This window comes from Saccopteryx bilineata, chromosome 4, assembly GCF_036850765.1.
Source record: "Saccopteryx bilineata isolate mSacBil1 chromosome 4, mSacBil1_pri_phased_curated, whole genome shotgun sequence".
Taxonomy (NCBI): Eukaryota; Metazoa; Chordata; class Mammalia; order Chiroptera; family Emballonuridae; genus Saccopteryx; species Saccopteryx bilineata.
The window spans coordinates 211,679,110-211,694,681 of record NC_089493.1 but is presented as its reverse complement, the minus strand read 5'-3'; positions in this window follow the sequence as shown (position 1 = coordinate 211,694,681).

Below are 15,572 nucleotides of genomic sequence, written 5' to 3'. Positions count from 1 at the left end.
AAGAGAAAAAACTAAAATAATTTGATAATATTCATAGTTGATAATAACTGGAGGCAGGAGTGTGCAGTATATTTGTTCATCACTTTTCAAAAACATCTTATAAGATAATTATAAAATGTTTATTCTAAAATTTCTAATGCATAATGTTAGATTTGCTAAAGAAAATATAGCAGCTAAAATATTTTATAAATTTCCCATGAAAAGAATGAATTTGAAAATATGAAGAAGCTCCCTGTATTCAATGCTAAGAATAGGCCTTGATCAAGCAGTCTGATCGGATAATGAGTGGACAATCAAAAATGCCAAAGGAGTCAAGAATATGGCTTCTCTGAAATACACAATGGCCAATTTATTATAGAAATGGATGACGATAGGTGATGGAGATCAAAGAAAGAATAGCATAGCAAATATAAAGTAGAATATTAAATAAAGAAAAATCTAAGAGTATAGGAGCAGGAAATTGGGAAGCCAATGGATATTTTATTTATTAATATGGGAAAGGTAGGGGTATGAAATTGGGAAGTCTGATATAGAAGAATAATATTTAGTAGAGTGACACATTCTGGAATTTCAAAAGTTTTCTGTCAGAGGTGTTTGGGGAACTGGCAGAAAAAAGGTGATAGGATTTACCAAAGAAGTAAATATACATATCTTTCCAAAAGTCAAAATGGTAAATTTTTGTGTTTGGAGTCAGGGGGAGGGGTAAATTAACTTGAGATTTTGTGTTTCAATGTGTGATTTTATAGTCATGGAGGCTGATCTTCCATGAAATGCTATTTCCTCTACTGGTGGAAATAGGACAGCAGGGGTGAAGGAGGCAGGGAAGTGGAGACAATGTTTTGCCAACCTAGGTTTAAAGTTAAGTAGCCAATGTTTCAAAGCTATAAAAATGGTTAGTAATGCAACAATTAAAACAGTTTTGTTGGGCCCTGGCCAGTTGGCTCAGTGGTAGAGCGTCAGCCTGGCGTGCAGGAGTCCCAGCTTCAATTCCCAGCCAGGGCACACAGGAGAAGCACCCATCTGCTTCTCCTCTCCTTCCTCTCTGTCTCTCTCTTCCCCTCCCGCAGCCAGGGCTCCATTGGAGCAAAGTTGGCCCGGGCACTGGGGGTGGCTCTATGGCAGGGGTCCCCAAACTTTTTACACAGGGAGCCAGTTCACTGTCCCTCAGACCATTGGAGGGCCGGACTATAAAAAAAAAAAAACAAACTATGAACAAATCCCTATGCACACTGCACATATCTTATTTTAAAGTAAAAAAAAAAAAAAAAACAGGAACAAATACAATATTTAAAATAAAGAACAAGTAAATTTAAATCAACAAACTGACCAGTATTTCAATGGGAACTATGCTCCTCTCACTGACCACTAATGAAAGAGGTGCTCCTTCTGAAAGTGCGGCGGGGGCCGGATAAATGGCCTCAGGGGGCCGTAGTTTGGGGACCCCTGCTCTATGGCCTCTGCCTCAGGTGCTAGAATGGCTCTGGTTGCAACAGAGCAACGCCCAGATGGGCAGAGCACTGCCCCCTGGTGGGCATGCCGGGTGGATCCCGGTAGGGCGCATGCGGGAGTCTGTCTGACTGCCTCCCTGTTTCCAACTGCAAAAAAATACCAAAAAAAAAAAAAAAAAAAAAAAACAAACCACTTGTTTTTTATCATGGTACAAAGAAAATTTTAAGAATGTAGAAAACTACCGTTTTATACCTAGTAAGACTCTGGTCTTTTAATTTTCATATCTATTGATATGTTGTGACAAGGACTACAAGGACTACAGTCATACTACAAATATATTTTGCTAGAGAAAAGTTTTTACTGTTTTTATATCTATCTATAATTCTTAAAAAGAAAATAAAAACTAAAGAAGAATACTACATTTAGTAATATGATAATAAGTATTATGTCCATTTTGAGATTTCTTTTTTATACGTTCTAGTTGCACAAAATGAGTGTAATATTTCCTATTTCTATAGATCCTAATTTAAAAACTGTTATTGTATTTGTACATCATCTGCCCCAGTGATATACTTTCCTATATCTAAATGAAAAAAAATGTTTTTTCTGAATTATCTTGCTGTGGTTGGAATAATGAATAGGGAGAGAAAATTAGGGGCACGGGAAGAATTTGAGGTTACAATATCTGTATTGGAACTCATGTAAGAATTTAACTCTTTCCAAATATGTGTGCAAACTTTCTTAAGTTATTTTTTAATCAACTCCAAAACTGTTTTGAGCCCTCTTTTTTTAAAGTCAGAATTTTTTTTCTTGCCAAAATATTTGTCGAACACACACACACATATAATAATAATATTTGGGAAAGCATCAGTGTGTGCTTTCTATTTTGCCTTTTAGAGCACTTTTTCTTTAAATGTAGCACATCTAAGGCATTCATTCATGTGAATTTGCCCTTTATTCATTTAACTTCTTCCTTTAATTTTTCTTTGTTCATTTTCTTCTCTAGACTAGCCTTAGGCTTAATTTTAATATTTCTTGTTATCAATTTCAGTATAACCATTTTTTTCTCCTCCTTTTGGCTTTTGTTTTAGCTGTTTTATGTAGTTTAAGAGAATTGTGCTTCAGCAATCCCTTTCTGATATAGGTTGACATTTTTAATGATGCCAATGTCACCTTCACTAAACTATTACTTTCTTGTTCTGATGTGCAGAAAATGCCTACAAACACTGATAAACTGACTTTTAATTTGTTCCTGCTAATAGATTACATTGATAGACCTCAGAACAAGCACTTTACAAAGTGTATTTGAAGTGTACTTTAAAGAAATTGCTAATGATTTAAAAAACTGCATATAAAGTTTAAAATTATTATAATGTCCATTAATAATGCTGCCTATAAACATATTTATTTTATTTTATTTTATTTATTTTTAATGGGGTGACATCAGTAAATCAAGATACATATATTCAAAGATAACATGTCCAGGTTATCTTGTCGTTCAATTATGTTGCATACCCATCACCCAAAGTCAGATTGTCCTGTCACTCTCTATCTAGTTCTCTTTGTGCCCCTCCCCCTCCCACTTCCCTCTCCCTCTCCCCCCTCCCCCCGTAACCACCATAGCAAAATGGTGGGATCTTGACAACATTATACGGAGTGAAATAAGTAAATCAGAGAAAACCAGGAACTGCATTATTCCATATGTAGATGGGATATAAAAGTGAGCTAAACATATTTTTTGAAGTTGGAAAAAAAACAAACAACAACAACAAAAAAGCATAGCCCTGAAAACACTTTCCGTAAAGGATTTCTAAAATTGAGAAAACACCTTAAAAGAATTCTCCGTGGTCTAATATCCCTTTTCATTTTAGTAATTTAATGTATCCCTATGTACATTGTACTAGATTGATCTTCTAATACACCCCCCAAGAAAAAAACAGCAAAAAAGAGACAAACCAAAACTAGCTGACGGATTTAGAAAAGAAACAGAAAATAATGCATATAGAATAACTGACGCTTTAACTTTCCCAAATGACTCTGAAGAACCAGAGGTAGTAATAATTCCTTGTAATGATTGGGTTAGCTGTTCAATGTTATAGAATTTTTAACCATATCTTTGAAATTTTATGAATAATTACACATGCTATTGTAGGTCTCAAATGCACTGCCTTGGAATCACATTGTATATACACAATTGGATAAGATTGCATACAACTTTGCCAATTTACAGTATATAAGTTTTACAAATAAGTTTAATTATATGAAGGAAAATTGGTATGTTTCAGCGGTTAAACTTTTGTTAACTTTTTGTTTAAATTATTATACATGATTTTTAAAACTTTTTACATTAAAATAATACTACTGAATTTTTTTTTTTTTGAGAGAGAGAGGAAAATGAAGGGAGAAAGAAAGTGAGGAGAGAGATGAGAAGCATCAAGTCATAGTTGTTATAATTGCAACTCTCATATCTGATTATACATTGAGCATTATCTGAAAACAAGGACAGCACCATAAAATGTTTATAGAACAATAAAAACACCAAGAAGTAAAAAGACTTCTATGTAATATTTATTGCTACAGATATCTTGAGTTATACAGGTTAATATATATTTTAAATTTAAAAAATCAAAAGGGAAAGAGAAAAATTAAAATCAAAACAAGACAAAACAAATTAATCAACAGAAATTTTTAATGGATCAATCTGCTTTACATTTGTATAGTCTTGGGAAATAAAATTGCAAAAGAACTAACTAAACAGTAGTTCTCATTTGTACATACTACTAACTCAATTATAAAAACTCTGGCTCTTTTCTCCTCAAAGTATTTATAGACTGATTTAGGGAACTTCTAGGAATTTTACACAAATCCATGAAAATGAGGTTTTCTTGCTCTAGCTTCCTTGAAGAGCAGAATGATTGGGCCTAAATTATTGTTCTATGCCCTCTGCTTTTTGGTTCTTCATAAGTCAATCATCTTATTTTAGTGAGAAATAAAAAAAAAGTAAATGTTATGATATTTTCTTTTTTAGTTTATAACAAGATTTATGAACTGCCTCAAGAACAGGGATCATGTTTTACTTATCTTTGGATCTCTTTCTCATATTTCAAGGGCAAACAATATGTCATCTACTTCTTTTACTTTCAAAACTGTTTATAAATATGTTTGAATTAATTAATAAAAAAGTAGACATCAATAACATATTTTAATTAAAATCCTCAAACACATAAAAATAATCATGTAAAGACAGTACAGTTTGGAGGGAAATAGGAAACCTTTATGTCTCAATGATTAGTGAAATCAAATGGGAAGCAAGTAAAACAGTAAGTAAGAATAGTGAAAAAACATAAAAGCATTAAAATGCTATTTTTCAAATAAACAAGTGCTTTGCCATTATGTGATATCAATTGTTGCCAAACAATTGGCATATTAAAAACATATTCTTATTAAAATAATTTTATTAGCCATCAAAAATAATTGAATAATATGATATAACTTACATCAATACCTGAGGTTTAGCATGCAGTATACTATTGGCTATTCTTCCTAATCTTGGAGGTATTGAGGCCTGATAGCTATAAAAGTAAATAGCTGGAAATACAAAGAATGTAAGTTATTCAACCTGACAGAAAGCCAGCTGGCTATAACTTTTTTGTTCAGTTTAATGCATTCATTGTCAAGAGCTGTAGAGCAATATGTAATTAAAGCATCTGGAAATCATACCAACGTGAGACATTAAACTTTTATGAATCAATGTATTCACTTTCTGCAGTGAACATGAGTAAGCTGAATTGTTTATCCAAAATTGAAAAACTTCTGCCACAGTCATGAACTTTGTTGTCTTGTTTGTGCAGTCTTTTCCTGAGGGTCTGGCAAATACAGCATAAAATGTTACAGGGACACTGACTAAAAAATTATAGAAGAGTGCAAAGACAGTGTGACTAAATAGTAAGAACTGTGTTTAACTGAACATGATCTCAGCCATAAGTCACGGGGATTGCAAGAGGGGAAGGGAGTAAGAGGAGGTTGAAGAGCATAAAGGGGGAATAAATGGTGATGAAAAGAGACTTTACTGGGGTGGCAAATACACAGTGCAATTTGCAGATGATGTGTTATTGAATTATAAACCTGAAACCTATATAATTATATTAACCAATGTCACCTGAATAAATTCAATAAATATTTTTTGAAAAATATCTGAACATGAGCAGTTTTATACTAGAACAACCACAAACTGAAGATAATAAATGGAGATACTGGTATAGCATTAAAAGGGAACAGTTGGCCCTGGCCGGTTGGCTCAGTGGTAGAGCGTCGGCCTGGCGTGCGGGGGACCCGGGTTCGATTCCCGGACAGGGCATATAGGAGAAGCGCCCATTTGTTTCTCCACCCCGCCCCTCCTTCCTCTCTGTCTCTCTCTTACCCTCCCGCAGCCAAGGCTCCATTGGAGCAAAGATGGCCCAGGCAGTGGGGATGGCTCCTTGGCCTCTGCCCCAGGCGCTGGAGTGGCTCTGGTCGCGGCAGAGCGACGCCCCGGAGGGGCAGAGCATCACCCCCTGGTGGGCAGAGCGTCGCCCCCGGCGGTCGTGCCGGGTGGATCCTGGTCGGGCGCATGCGGGAGTCTGTCTGACTGTCTCTCCCAGTTTCCAGCTTCAGAAAAATACAAAAAAAAAAAAAAAAAAAAAAGGAAGTCATTAATGGAAATGTACTTGGGACCAAACTAATGGTTATTATACATTGCCTATATTAAGAATTTTTCCAGGCCTGACCTGTGGTGGAGCAGTGGATAAAGCATCGACCTGGAATGCTGAGGTCGCCGGTTCGAAACCCTGGGCTTGCCCAGTCAAGGCACATATGGGAGTTGAAGCTTCCTGCTCCTCCCCTCCCTCTCTCCCCCCTTCTCTAAAATAAATAAATAAAATCTTTAAAAAAAATGTTAAAAAAAAAAAGAATTTTTTCAGACATAAAGTAATATTAATTTAATTACTTAATTTAAATACATACTTTATAAAACTGTATACATTTATATAAATACAAAATGGTACTGAGTTTAAATTATTCACATTGTGCTTTGTCTCATTTACACTCAATCTTTAAGAAAACCTTTCTTTATAAATAAAATATATTTGTTTTGCATTTTCTTTTGTCAAAGTTTATATTTTCTTTTTTAATCAATATACATATCCAAAATTTTTGATCACCCAATAGTTTTTGCCTGTTGCAAAGTTGGTGCTTGTGACTATGATTCATGTTTTTGCTTTCCACAACATACTCCAGTTACTTTTCACAACATACTCCAACTGAACTTCCCTTGTGGAAGTTAAAATAAAAGATATTCTGAGATTATAGATGTCTGTCAGAAAGTTTTCTGAAACTCCAAATGCCCTTTTTGTTTGTGACTCTGGGGTGACCTTCAACTCTAGGCCACATACACAGAAGCAGATTCAATGAGTTTTCGGATATTACATACCAGTAATTGCCAAATTGCTCTTCAAAGTGCTTGTACAATTTGTACAACATCCACCAGTAGTTATCTTTTCAAATGCATTATAATGTAAGCCTTTATGTTTCATTTTTCTTAACTGAGAAGTAGGAAATGCTATGCTCCATTGTTTTTAATTTGTATTTTTCTAATTGCATGTAAAAATGAGCAACATTTATGAATTGATAGGCTCTTCAGCTTTCTTTTTCTTTTGATTTTCTGTGAATATTTTTCACGTAGAGTACCTTCTACTTTAGAATTTTACGATTCTTTTTTTATTTTTTAGTGACAGAGAGAGAGAGAGAGGCAGGGAGAGGGACAGACAGGGACAGACAGTCAGGAGGACAGAGAGATGAGAAGTATCAATTCTTTGTTGCGGAATCTTAGTTGTTCATTGATTGCTTTCTCATATGTGCCTTGACCAGGGGGATCCAGCAGACCAAGTTACCCCTGGCTGAAGCTAATGACCTTGGGTTCAAGCTGGTGAATTGTGCTCAAACAGATGAGCCTCTGCTTAATCTGTGACCTCAAGGTTTTGAACTCTGGGTCCTCCGTGTTCCAGTTCAACACTCTATCCACTGTGCCACTGCCTGGTCAGGCAGAATTTTTCCATTCTTAAGATTATACGTATCTATCTTTTCTTATGTTCTTTTCATCACAAATATATCTGTCCCATCAGTGGTTTAATTACGACTCCTCATAGAGCAAAATTTTGTTTTCATTTTTTTGCCACAAAGTACTTCCATGTTTTCATACTTTTGTTGTTATTTAAGATTAATTTATAGCTGCCTGTAGATATTATGCTTACTATAAATTCAATTTTTCTATTCTAATTTCTATATAATAGTTATATATTAATTTAAAAGAACATCACTATTTTTTTAAACTTTTATTAATTTTAATTTATTTTATTAGCATAGATTCAAGTGTCCCACTCAATATAACACCCTCACCCCTCACCCCTGTGACCCTTATTATACCCCCTTTGCCCCACCCACCCATTATCAGTCTGATACAGACCCATTTGTTTATCTTGTTTTTTATTTCAATTGACCATGGAGATAAATCAGCAAAAATATTGCTACAAGAGATATCAAAGAGTTTACTACCTATGTTTTCTTCCAAAATGTTTATGGTTTTGAGATTTACATTGAAGTCTTTTACACATTTTGATTTTATTTTTGTGAATGGTGTAAGTTGGTGGACTAGTTTCATTTTTTTGTATGTGCCTGTCCAATTTTTCCAACACCATTTGTTAAAGAGACTGTCTTTACTCCACTGTATGCTCTTACCTCCTTTGTCAAATATCAATTGACCATAAAGGCGTGGGTTTATTTCTGGGTTTGTTGTTTTGTTCTATTGATCTGTATGACTGTTCTTGTGCCAGTACCAAGATGTTTTGATTGCAATTGTCTTGTAGCATAACTTGATATCAGGAAGTGTGATACCTCCCACTTTATTCTTAATTTTCAAGATTGCTGAGGGTTTTCGTGTTCTTTTTTTGGTTCCATATAAATTTTTATAATATTTGTTCTATATCTTTGAAGTATGCTATTGGTATTTTAATAGAAATTGCATTGAATTTATAGATTGTTTTGGGTAATATAAACATTTTAATGATCTTTATTTTTCCTATTCATGAACATGGTATATGCTTCCACTTTTTTGTATCTTCCTTGATTTCTTTTCAATTTTTATTATTTTCTGAGTACAAGTCTTTTACCTCCTTGGTTAAATTTACTCCTAAGCACTTTATTTATTTTTTGTCCAATAATTAAGGGAATTGTTTCCTTAATTTCTCTTTCCAACAGTTTATTGTTGATGTATAAAAATGCCACTGATTTCTGAATATTAATTTTGTATACTACCACCTTGCTGAATTGATTTATGAGATCTAGTTGTTTTTTGACTGATACTTTAGTGTTTTCTATGTACATTATTATGTCATCAGAAAATAATGATAGTTTTACCCCTTTTCTAGTTTGGATGCCTTTTATTTCTTCTTGTCTGATTGTTGTGGCTAAGACTTCCAGAACTATGTTGAATAAGAGTGGTGAAAAGGGGCATTGTTAGCTGCCAGTTTTTCATAGATGGACTTTATTATGCTGAGATATATTCCTTGTTTTCCCCTTTTGCTGAGAGTTTTGAACATAAAAAGGGTACTGGATTTTATCAAATGCTTTTTCTGCATCTATTGATAAAATCATGTGATTTTTATTTTTCCTTTTTTTTATGTGATGAATCATATTTATTGATTTCTGAATACTGTACCAGACTTTTGTTTGTTGCAAATCTTTTGATAACTGTCTCAGTTTCATTTGTTGTAATTGATCTGTTTAGGTTTTCTGATTCTTGCATAATGATTTTTAGAAGATTATGTGTTTCTAGGAATTTATTCATTTCACCTAGGTTGTCTCATTATTTAGCATATAGATCTTCATGGTACTTTCTTACAATCTTTTGTATTTCTGCAGTGTCAGTTGTTTTTTCTCCATTTTCATTTTTAATTTTATTTATTTGAGTCTTCTCTCTCTCTCTCTCTCTCTCTCTCTCTCTCTTTGATGAGTCTGGTTAAAGAATCGTCAAACTGGTTTACCTTGTGGAAGAACCAGAACTTGGTTTCATTGATCCTCTGTATTGTTTTTTAGACTCTATGTCATGTATTTCCACTCTGATCTTTATTATTACTTTCCCTCTACTTCCTCTGGGCTTTATTTGTTGTTCTTTTTCTAGTTCTTTTAGATTCAGAGTTATGTTGTTTATTTGAGCTTTTTCTTGCTTCTTAAGGTATGCCTGTAATGTTAGGAACATCCCTCTCAGTACTGTTTTTGCTGTGTCTAATAAAGTTTCAGTTGTTGTATGTTCAGTTTCATTTGTTTTAAGAAAATTTTTTATTTTTTCTTGATATCATTTTTAACTCATCATTATTTAATAACATGCTACTTAGCCTCCATGTGTTTGAATATTTTTCAGTTTTTCTATTGTAGTTGATGTCTAGTTTCATGCCATTGTGATCAGAGAAGATGCTTGATATGATTTTATCCTTCTTAAATTTTTTTAGCCTTGTTTTGTGTCCTAACATGGAGTCTATCTTAGAGAATATACCCTGAGCACTTGAAAAGAATTTATATTCTGCTGCTTTGGGATGAAATGTTCTGAAGATAACTATTAAATCCAGTTGATCTAGTGTATCAGTTAAGGCCACTGTTTCTTTGTTAATTTTCTGTCTACAGATTTATCCACTGATGTTAGTGGGGTATTAAAATTCCCTAGTGTTATAGTATTGCTGTTGATCTTGCCCTTTATGTCCCATCAAAATCTGCTTTAAATATTTAGGTGCTCCTATATTAGAAGCATAGACATTTATAATGGTTATATCCTCCTGTTGGATTTTTTCCTTTTTAATTATGTAGTGACCTTTTTTATCCCTTATTATAGTCTTTGTTTTAAAGTCTATTTTATCAGAAATAAGTATTGCTACCCCAGCTTCCTTTTCATTTCCATTTGCAGGAAATACTTTCTTCTATCTCTTCACTTTCAAGCTATGTGTATCTTTTGTTCTGAAGTCAGTCTCTTGTAGACAGCATATGTACAGGTTCTGTTTTCTTATCCATGCAGCTACCTGACGTCTTTTGATTGTATTATTTAATCCATTTACCTTTGAGGTTATTATTGATATATATTTATTTATTTCCATTTTATTCTTTACATTTAGAATCCTTTTTTTAAATTTTTTTTTTTTTGCTCTTTTTACAGCAGGTCCCTTAACATTTTTTGCAGTACTGGTTTACTTGTAATTAATTTCTTCAGTCTTTTTATGTCTGGGAAGCTTTTTATTTCTTCTTCAATTTTAAATTATAACCTTGCTGAATAATGAAGTCTTGGTCGTAGGTTCTTGTTTTACATCACCTTGAATATTTCTTGCCAATCCCTTCTGACCTCAAGTGTTTCTGTTGAGAAGTCAGATGTCACCCTTATGGGGGCTCCTCTGTAGATATACTTAACTGCTTTTCTCTTGAAGCTTTTAGTATTCTTTCTTTGTCTCTTAACTTTGGCACTTTAATTATGATGTGTCTTGGTGTAGGCCTCTTTGGGTTTTTCTTTAATAAGGACTCTCTGTACTTCTTGAACTTCTGTGACTTTTTCCTTCCTCAACATAGGGAAGTTTTCAGCTATGATTTCTTTATACAGGTTCTCTGTCCCTTATTCATTCTATTCTCCTTCAGGATTCTCTATGATGCAGATGTTGTTTCTCTTTATGTTATCACAGAGTTTTTTTAGAATAACTTCATCTTTTTGAGCCTTTTTTCTTTTTGTGGCTTTGCTTTGATGCTTTTCTTTATCTTATCCTCTAAATCACTGATTCAATCTTCTGCTTTATCCATCCCACTGTTGATTCCTTCTAATGTGGTCTTCATTTCTGATATTTATTTGTCATTTCTGACTGATTATTTTTTATGATTTCAATGTCCTTTTTGATGCTTGCTATTTCTTTATTTAGGTGCTTGTTATGTCCATACATTGTTGTTCTAAGATCATTGAGCATCTTAAAAATCATTATTTTAAACTTTGCATCTAGTAGTTTGGTTATTTAATCTCACTCCATTCTGTTTCTGGGAATTTCTCCTGTTGATTAATTTGGGTCACATCCCTCTGTCAGCCCATTTTGTCTGTGTATTAGTTAGCACTGTCTGACTTTGAAATTGTGGTATGTTTATAAGGAAGATGGGCTCAGTTGTACTGACCTCTAGACCACCTGTTTTCCTTGTGCTACAAATGCTTTCTTAAGGTATTATTTTCCCTCTTGTTGTATTTGAGTATTGAATGCAGTTCATCCTTCTGTGAGTACTGTTATCCCTTCAGCCAGGCTGGCTCTAAGGGTCCACCTTGTATTACACACTGTGCAATGTCTTTCCTGTTGGGCACATTTATTCTCCACAGTGTCTGGTGGCTGCTAGACTTCTCCTATGGGTGTGCTGGTTGTGTAGCTAGCTGAGTCTAGGGTTGGTGCTGTCTGCCACCCACTACCACTAGTGTTGGCTTTAGATCTTCTTGAGTTGGCATCAACTGTTATTTGTAACCTGCTGTGGGCTCCCTGTCTGCAGCGACTGCACTTTTCACTGTTTGTGTCTGTGTTTTCTATGCTTGGGTAGTGTTGGAGGTGCCAACCTGTGTATAAGGATCAGCTTCCTCCTGCTTAGATATGATAGCAGCTTCATAAAAGTTCCAAGCTCTGTACAATTTATCTCTACTTTTCAGCTGCTTATCCTCCTTTTGTAGGTGTCTGGTCTTCCCACAGAGTCTTCTCTAGAAAGTCTGACTGGCCGCACTGAATCAACCCCTCTACAGGTTGCACACTTGGTGGGTTAGGGAAGCTGAGTTTGGGAATACAATGTTAGTGGGAACCCCACTTCAGGAGTCTCTTAGTCAAGAGCTCAGTATGGGGATTGTGGCCCCTACTCCAGAGCCTAATTCCTTAGCCACTATTGGATACTCAAATTATATTTCTCCCCAACAAGGTGAGCTGCAGGTTTAGAGCAAGTATGGCCAACAGTCCCCTCTGCAGAAGTTCTTATAGCTGGTGAGAACCTGGTCAGGAAGAAAGATTGAGAGAGTTCTTTCATGAGACTTACTGTGACAACCCCCTTCAGAATGTGCCTGAGTACCTCGACCAGATTCAACAATAGGTTCACAGGGATCCACATGTTAAATGTCCATGATCCAAGCCCCATTTCCTTCCTCCTGTAAAAACTAGCCCAGCAGGGAAGATTATTCATCACCCAAGCCAGCTGACTGTGAAGCTCCACCTTATCAAGTGCACATGAGCTGCTGTGCTGGTGCAGATAACAGAGAGCAGAATTCACCTCAGCTGGGCCTGGTGTGAGGAGCCCTTCCTTAGGATACCGCTGCAGCAAGTGTTTTTACATTCTGAACTGATGCTTTCTGCAGCTGGTCAATGGACGTGCCAGTCCTGGGTCTTTCTGGCAGGGACTCATAGCAGACCAGTGGGAGACACTGCCCGTGACTGGCCCTCAGCACCTTCTTGGAGCTACAAACAATCCAGAGTTTGTGGCTGCCACTACTTGACCCAGGTGCACATGGAAATACTAGTTGCATACCTAGACTGGTATACCAGTCTGGGCTTAGGGGAAAGTCTACTTAAAAGGCCAAGGTTCCTTGAGTCCCACCTCCTGCAGCTTTTGTCTGGTGGCTGCTTGTTAGGCTAAGCCACTGAAAAAAACCTCTGCTAGAGTCTAGAGCAGGGATTGGGAAGCTTTTTGGCTGAGAGAGCCATGAACACCACGTATTTTAAAATGTAATTCTGTAAGAGCCGTACAACAACCTGTGTATGTTACAGATTATCCAATAAAAATTTGGTGTTGTCCGGAGGACAGCTGTGATTGTCTCCAGCCACCTGTAACCATGAACATGAGCTGTAGGAAATGAATGGATTGTAATACATGAGAATGTTTTATATTTTTAATGTTATTATATTTTTATTAAAGATTTATCTGTGAGCCAGATGCAGCCATCAAAAGAGCCACATCTGGCTCGTGAGCCATAGGTTCCCAACCCCTGGTCTAGAGCCTGAAGTCGTTCAGGAATTAGAAAGGGTGTGGGTGTGGCTCCACCACGTTTTTTCACAGAATGCAGTAGGGTGTGACCCCAGGAGTCTAGTGGGTGTGACCTCTGAGACCCAGACGTGTGGTCTGCCTGCAGTTTGGACAGTTTCTACTGAGTCTTTCATAAGGTGGCAGCACCAGTTTTAGAATTGGGAGTGTGTGGGGGAAAGCTTCAGCCTCAATACCTGAAAACTGAGTCACTGACACCCCATGCCTCTTGGTCTTTCAGAAATGACCTGTCACCATCCCTGGGGTAGGAGAGGCTTTCCAGGGTGAAGCAGTTGCTTCTCCCCAGGCTGATGCCACACAGAGGGGACTGCTCCACCCAGGAAAGATGGCAGTTGCAGTACTGGGAAATGACTCAGCATAGGGGTTTTGGTGGGTGTCCCCTACAGTGTCTCTCCCCCACAGTCTCTCTCCCTGGGCCTCCAACTTTGCCCTCTCCTAACACAACTCCAGTCCTCTCAATAATCCTTCCACCAGAGCCCTGTGAACGAGATTTTCTGCTGGCCTTTAAGATGGAGCCTGCATCTCTGAGAGCTCTGTCTCTTTCTCACAGAAAGAAACATGGCTCTTTTTACTGCCAAATACTCTTTGGGTGCTTCTTGTAGTTTCTGGGGCTTCAGGCTGGGGCTCCAGGCCTGGGGCCAAGCACCCACATCTATCAGGGCGACTGTCTCCACAGTGAAAGTCCCTCTGGACCCTCAGCCACTGCTCACTCCTGGGAGCAGAGTATCCTTTTCTGATTCTTTCTGATTCTCTATCCTTCTTAGACTCAGTTTGTCTTCTTCTGTGATCCTTGGTTGTAGACTCCTCTTCATTTAGTCCAAAGTTGGTTTTTCAAGGTGGTTGTTCTTAAAATAAGTTGTAATCCAATTTGGTCCTAGTAGGTAGCAGTTGGAATGTCCACCTACTCATCGTCATCTTAGGAGCCCTTTTGTTAATCTCAGGAACATCACTATTTATAGTACATCTATAACTGACTCAACTTTTTTATTAGTCCTAATAGTATATTTCTTTAATTTTCTGGAGTCAATAATCTCTGATCTTTTCTAATTTTATATCTCTGAATTATTTTATAGCCTTATTACTGCATTTTAATCTCTCCATACAATGTTGACAACGAATCAAAGAGATCTAAGTAGATATGTCTCACTTAGCTTGTCATTTATAAGGACGGCTTTGAGTATTTAACTATGGTTGTATTATAGTTTTTATTCATAATGAGTATTATATTATATATGTTTTCTCTATTTTCATCAATAAATATGATATATGTAAATATAGTTTAAGAAAATGAACTATCTTTGCATTCATTAAGTCAGTATATTTAATTAAGGTCAATTTTTTAAACTAAAACCACTTTATTAAATCTATTTAACTTTTACTGACATTTTAGCATTTTGCTTACTATAGTTTCCAGTCTGAATGATTTATTACACTTTACTTACTTGCCTTTATTATTATGATATTATTTTTACAAAATAACTTGTTTATTTCTTTTTCAATCAACTTTATATCTGTTCTTGAGAATTTGCTAAAATTTATATATTAATTTATTTAGCCTTGGTGTTGTATTAAGTCAACAGAAGAAAATATTTAGTTACATATTTAATTTTTTAATAATTATTGGGTATTCAGGTTTTTGAAAAAAAAATTATTTAAGATTCCATATGAGTGCAAAAAAAAAAGTTTGACCCAAAGTATTCTATGAAGTTATAGTCCAATGACAATGGTACCACATCTTCAGCTTACTTTTATAAATGAATACTACTCAACCTAATACCTGGTGTCAGGTAGATTGCCGGACCTCTTATACCAGAATACTTCAGAGAAGATATTCATGGCTATAATTGTTTACTTCAGGACCTAAAACTAGCATAGTCTATTTTACCTATATCCACACTTTTTTTTTCTTTTTTTTTTTTTTTTTTTTTTTGGTGACAGAGACAGAGAGAGACTAAGAGAGGGATAGATAGGGACAGACAGACAGGAAGAGAGAGAGATGAGAAGCATCAATT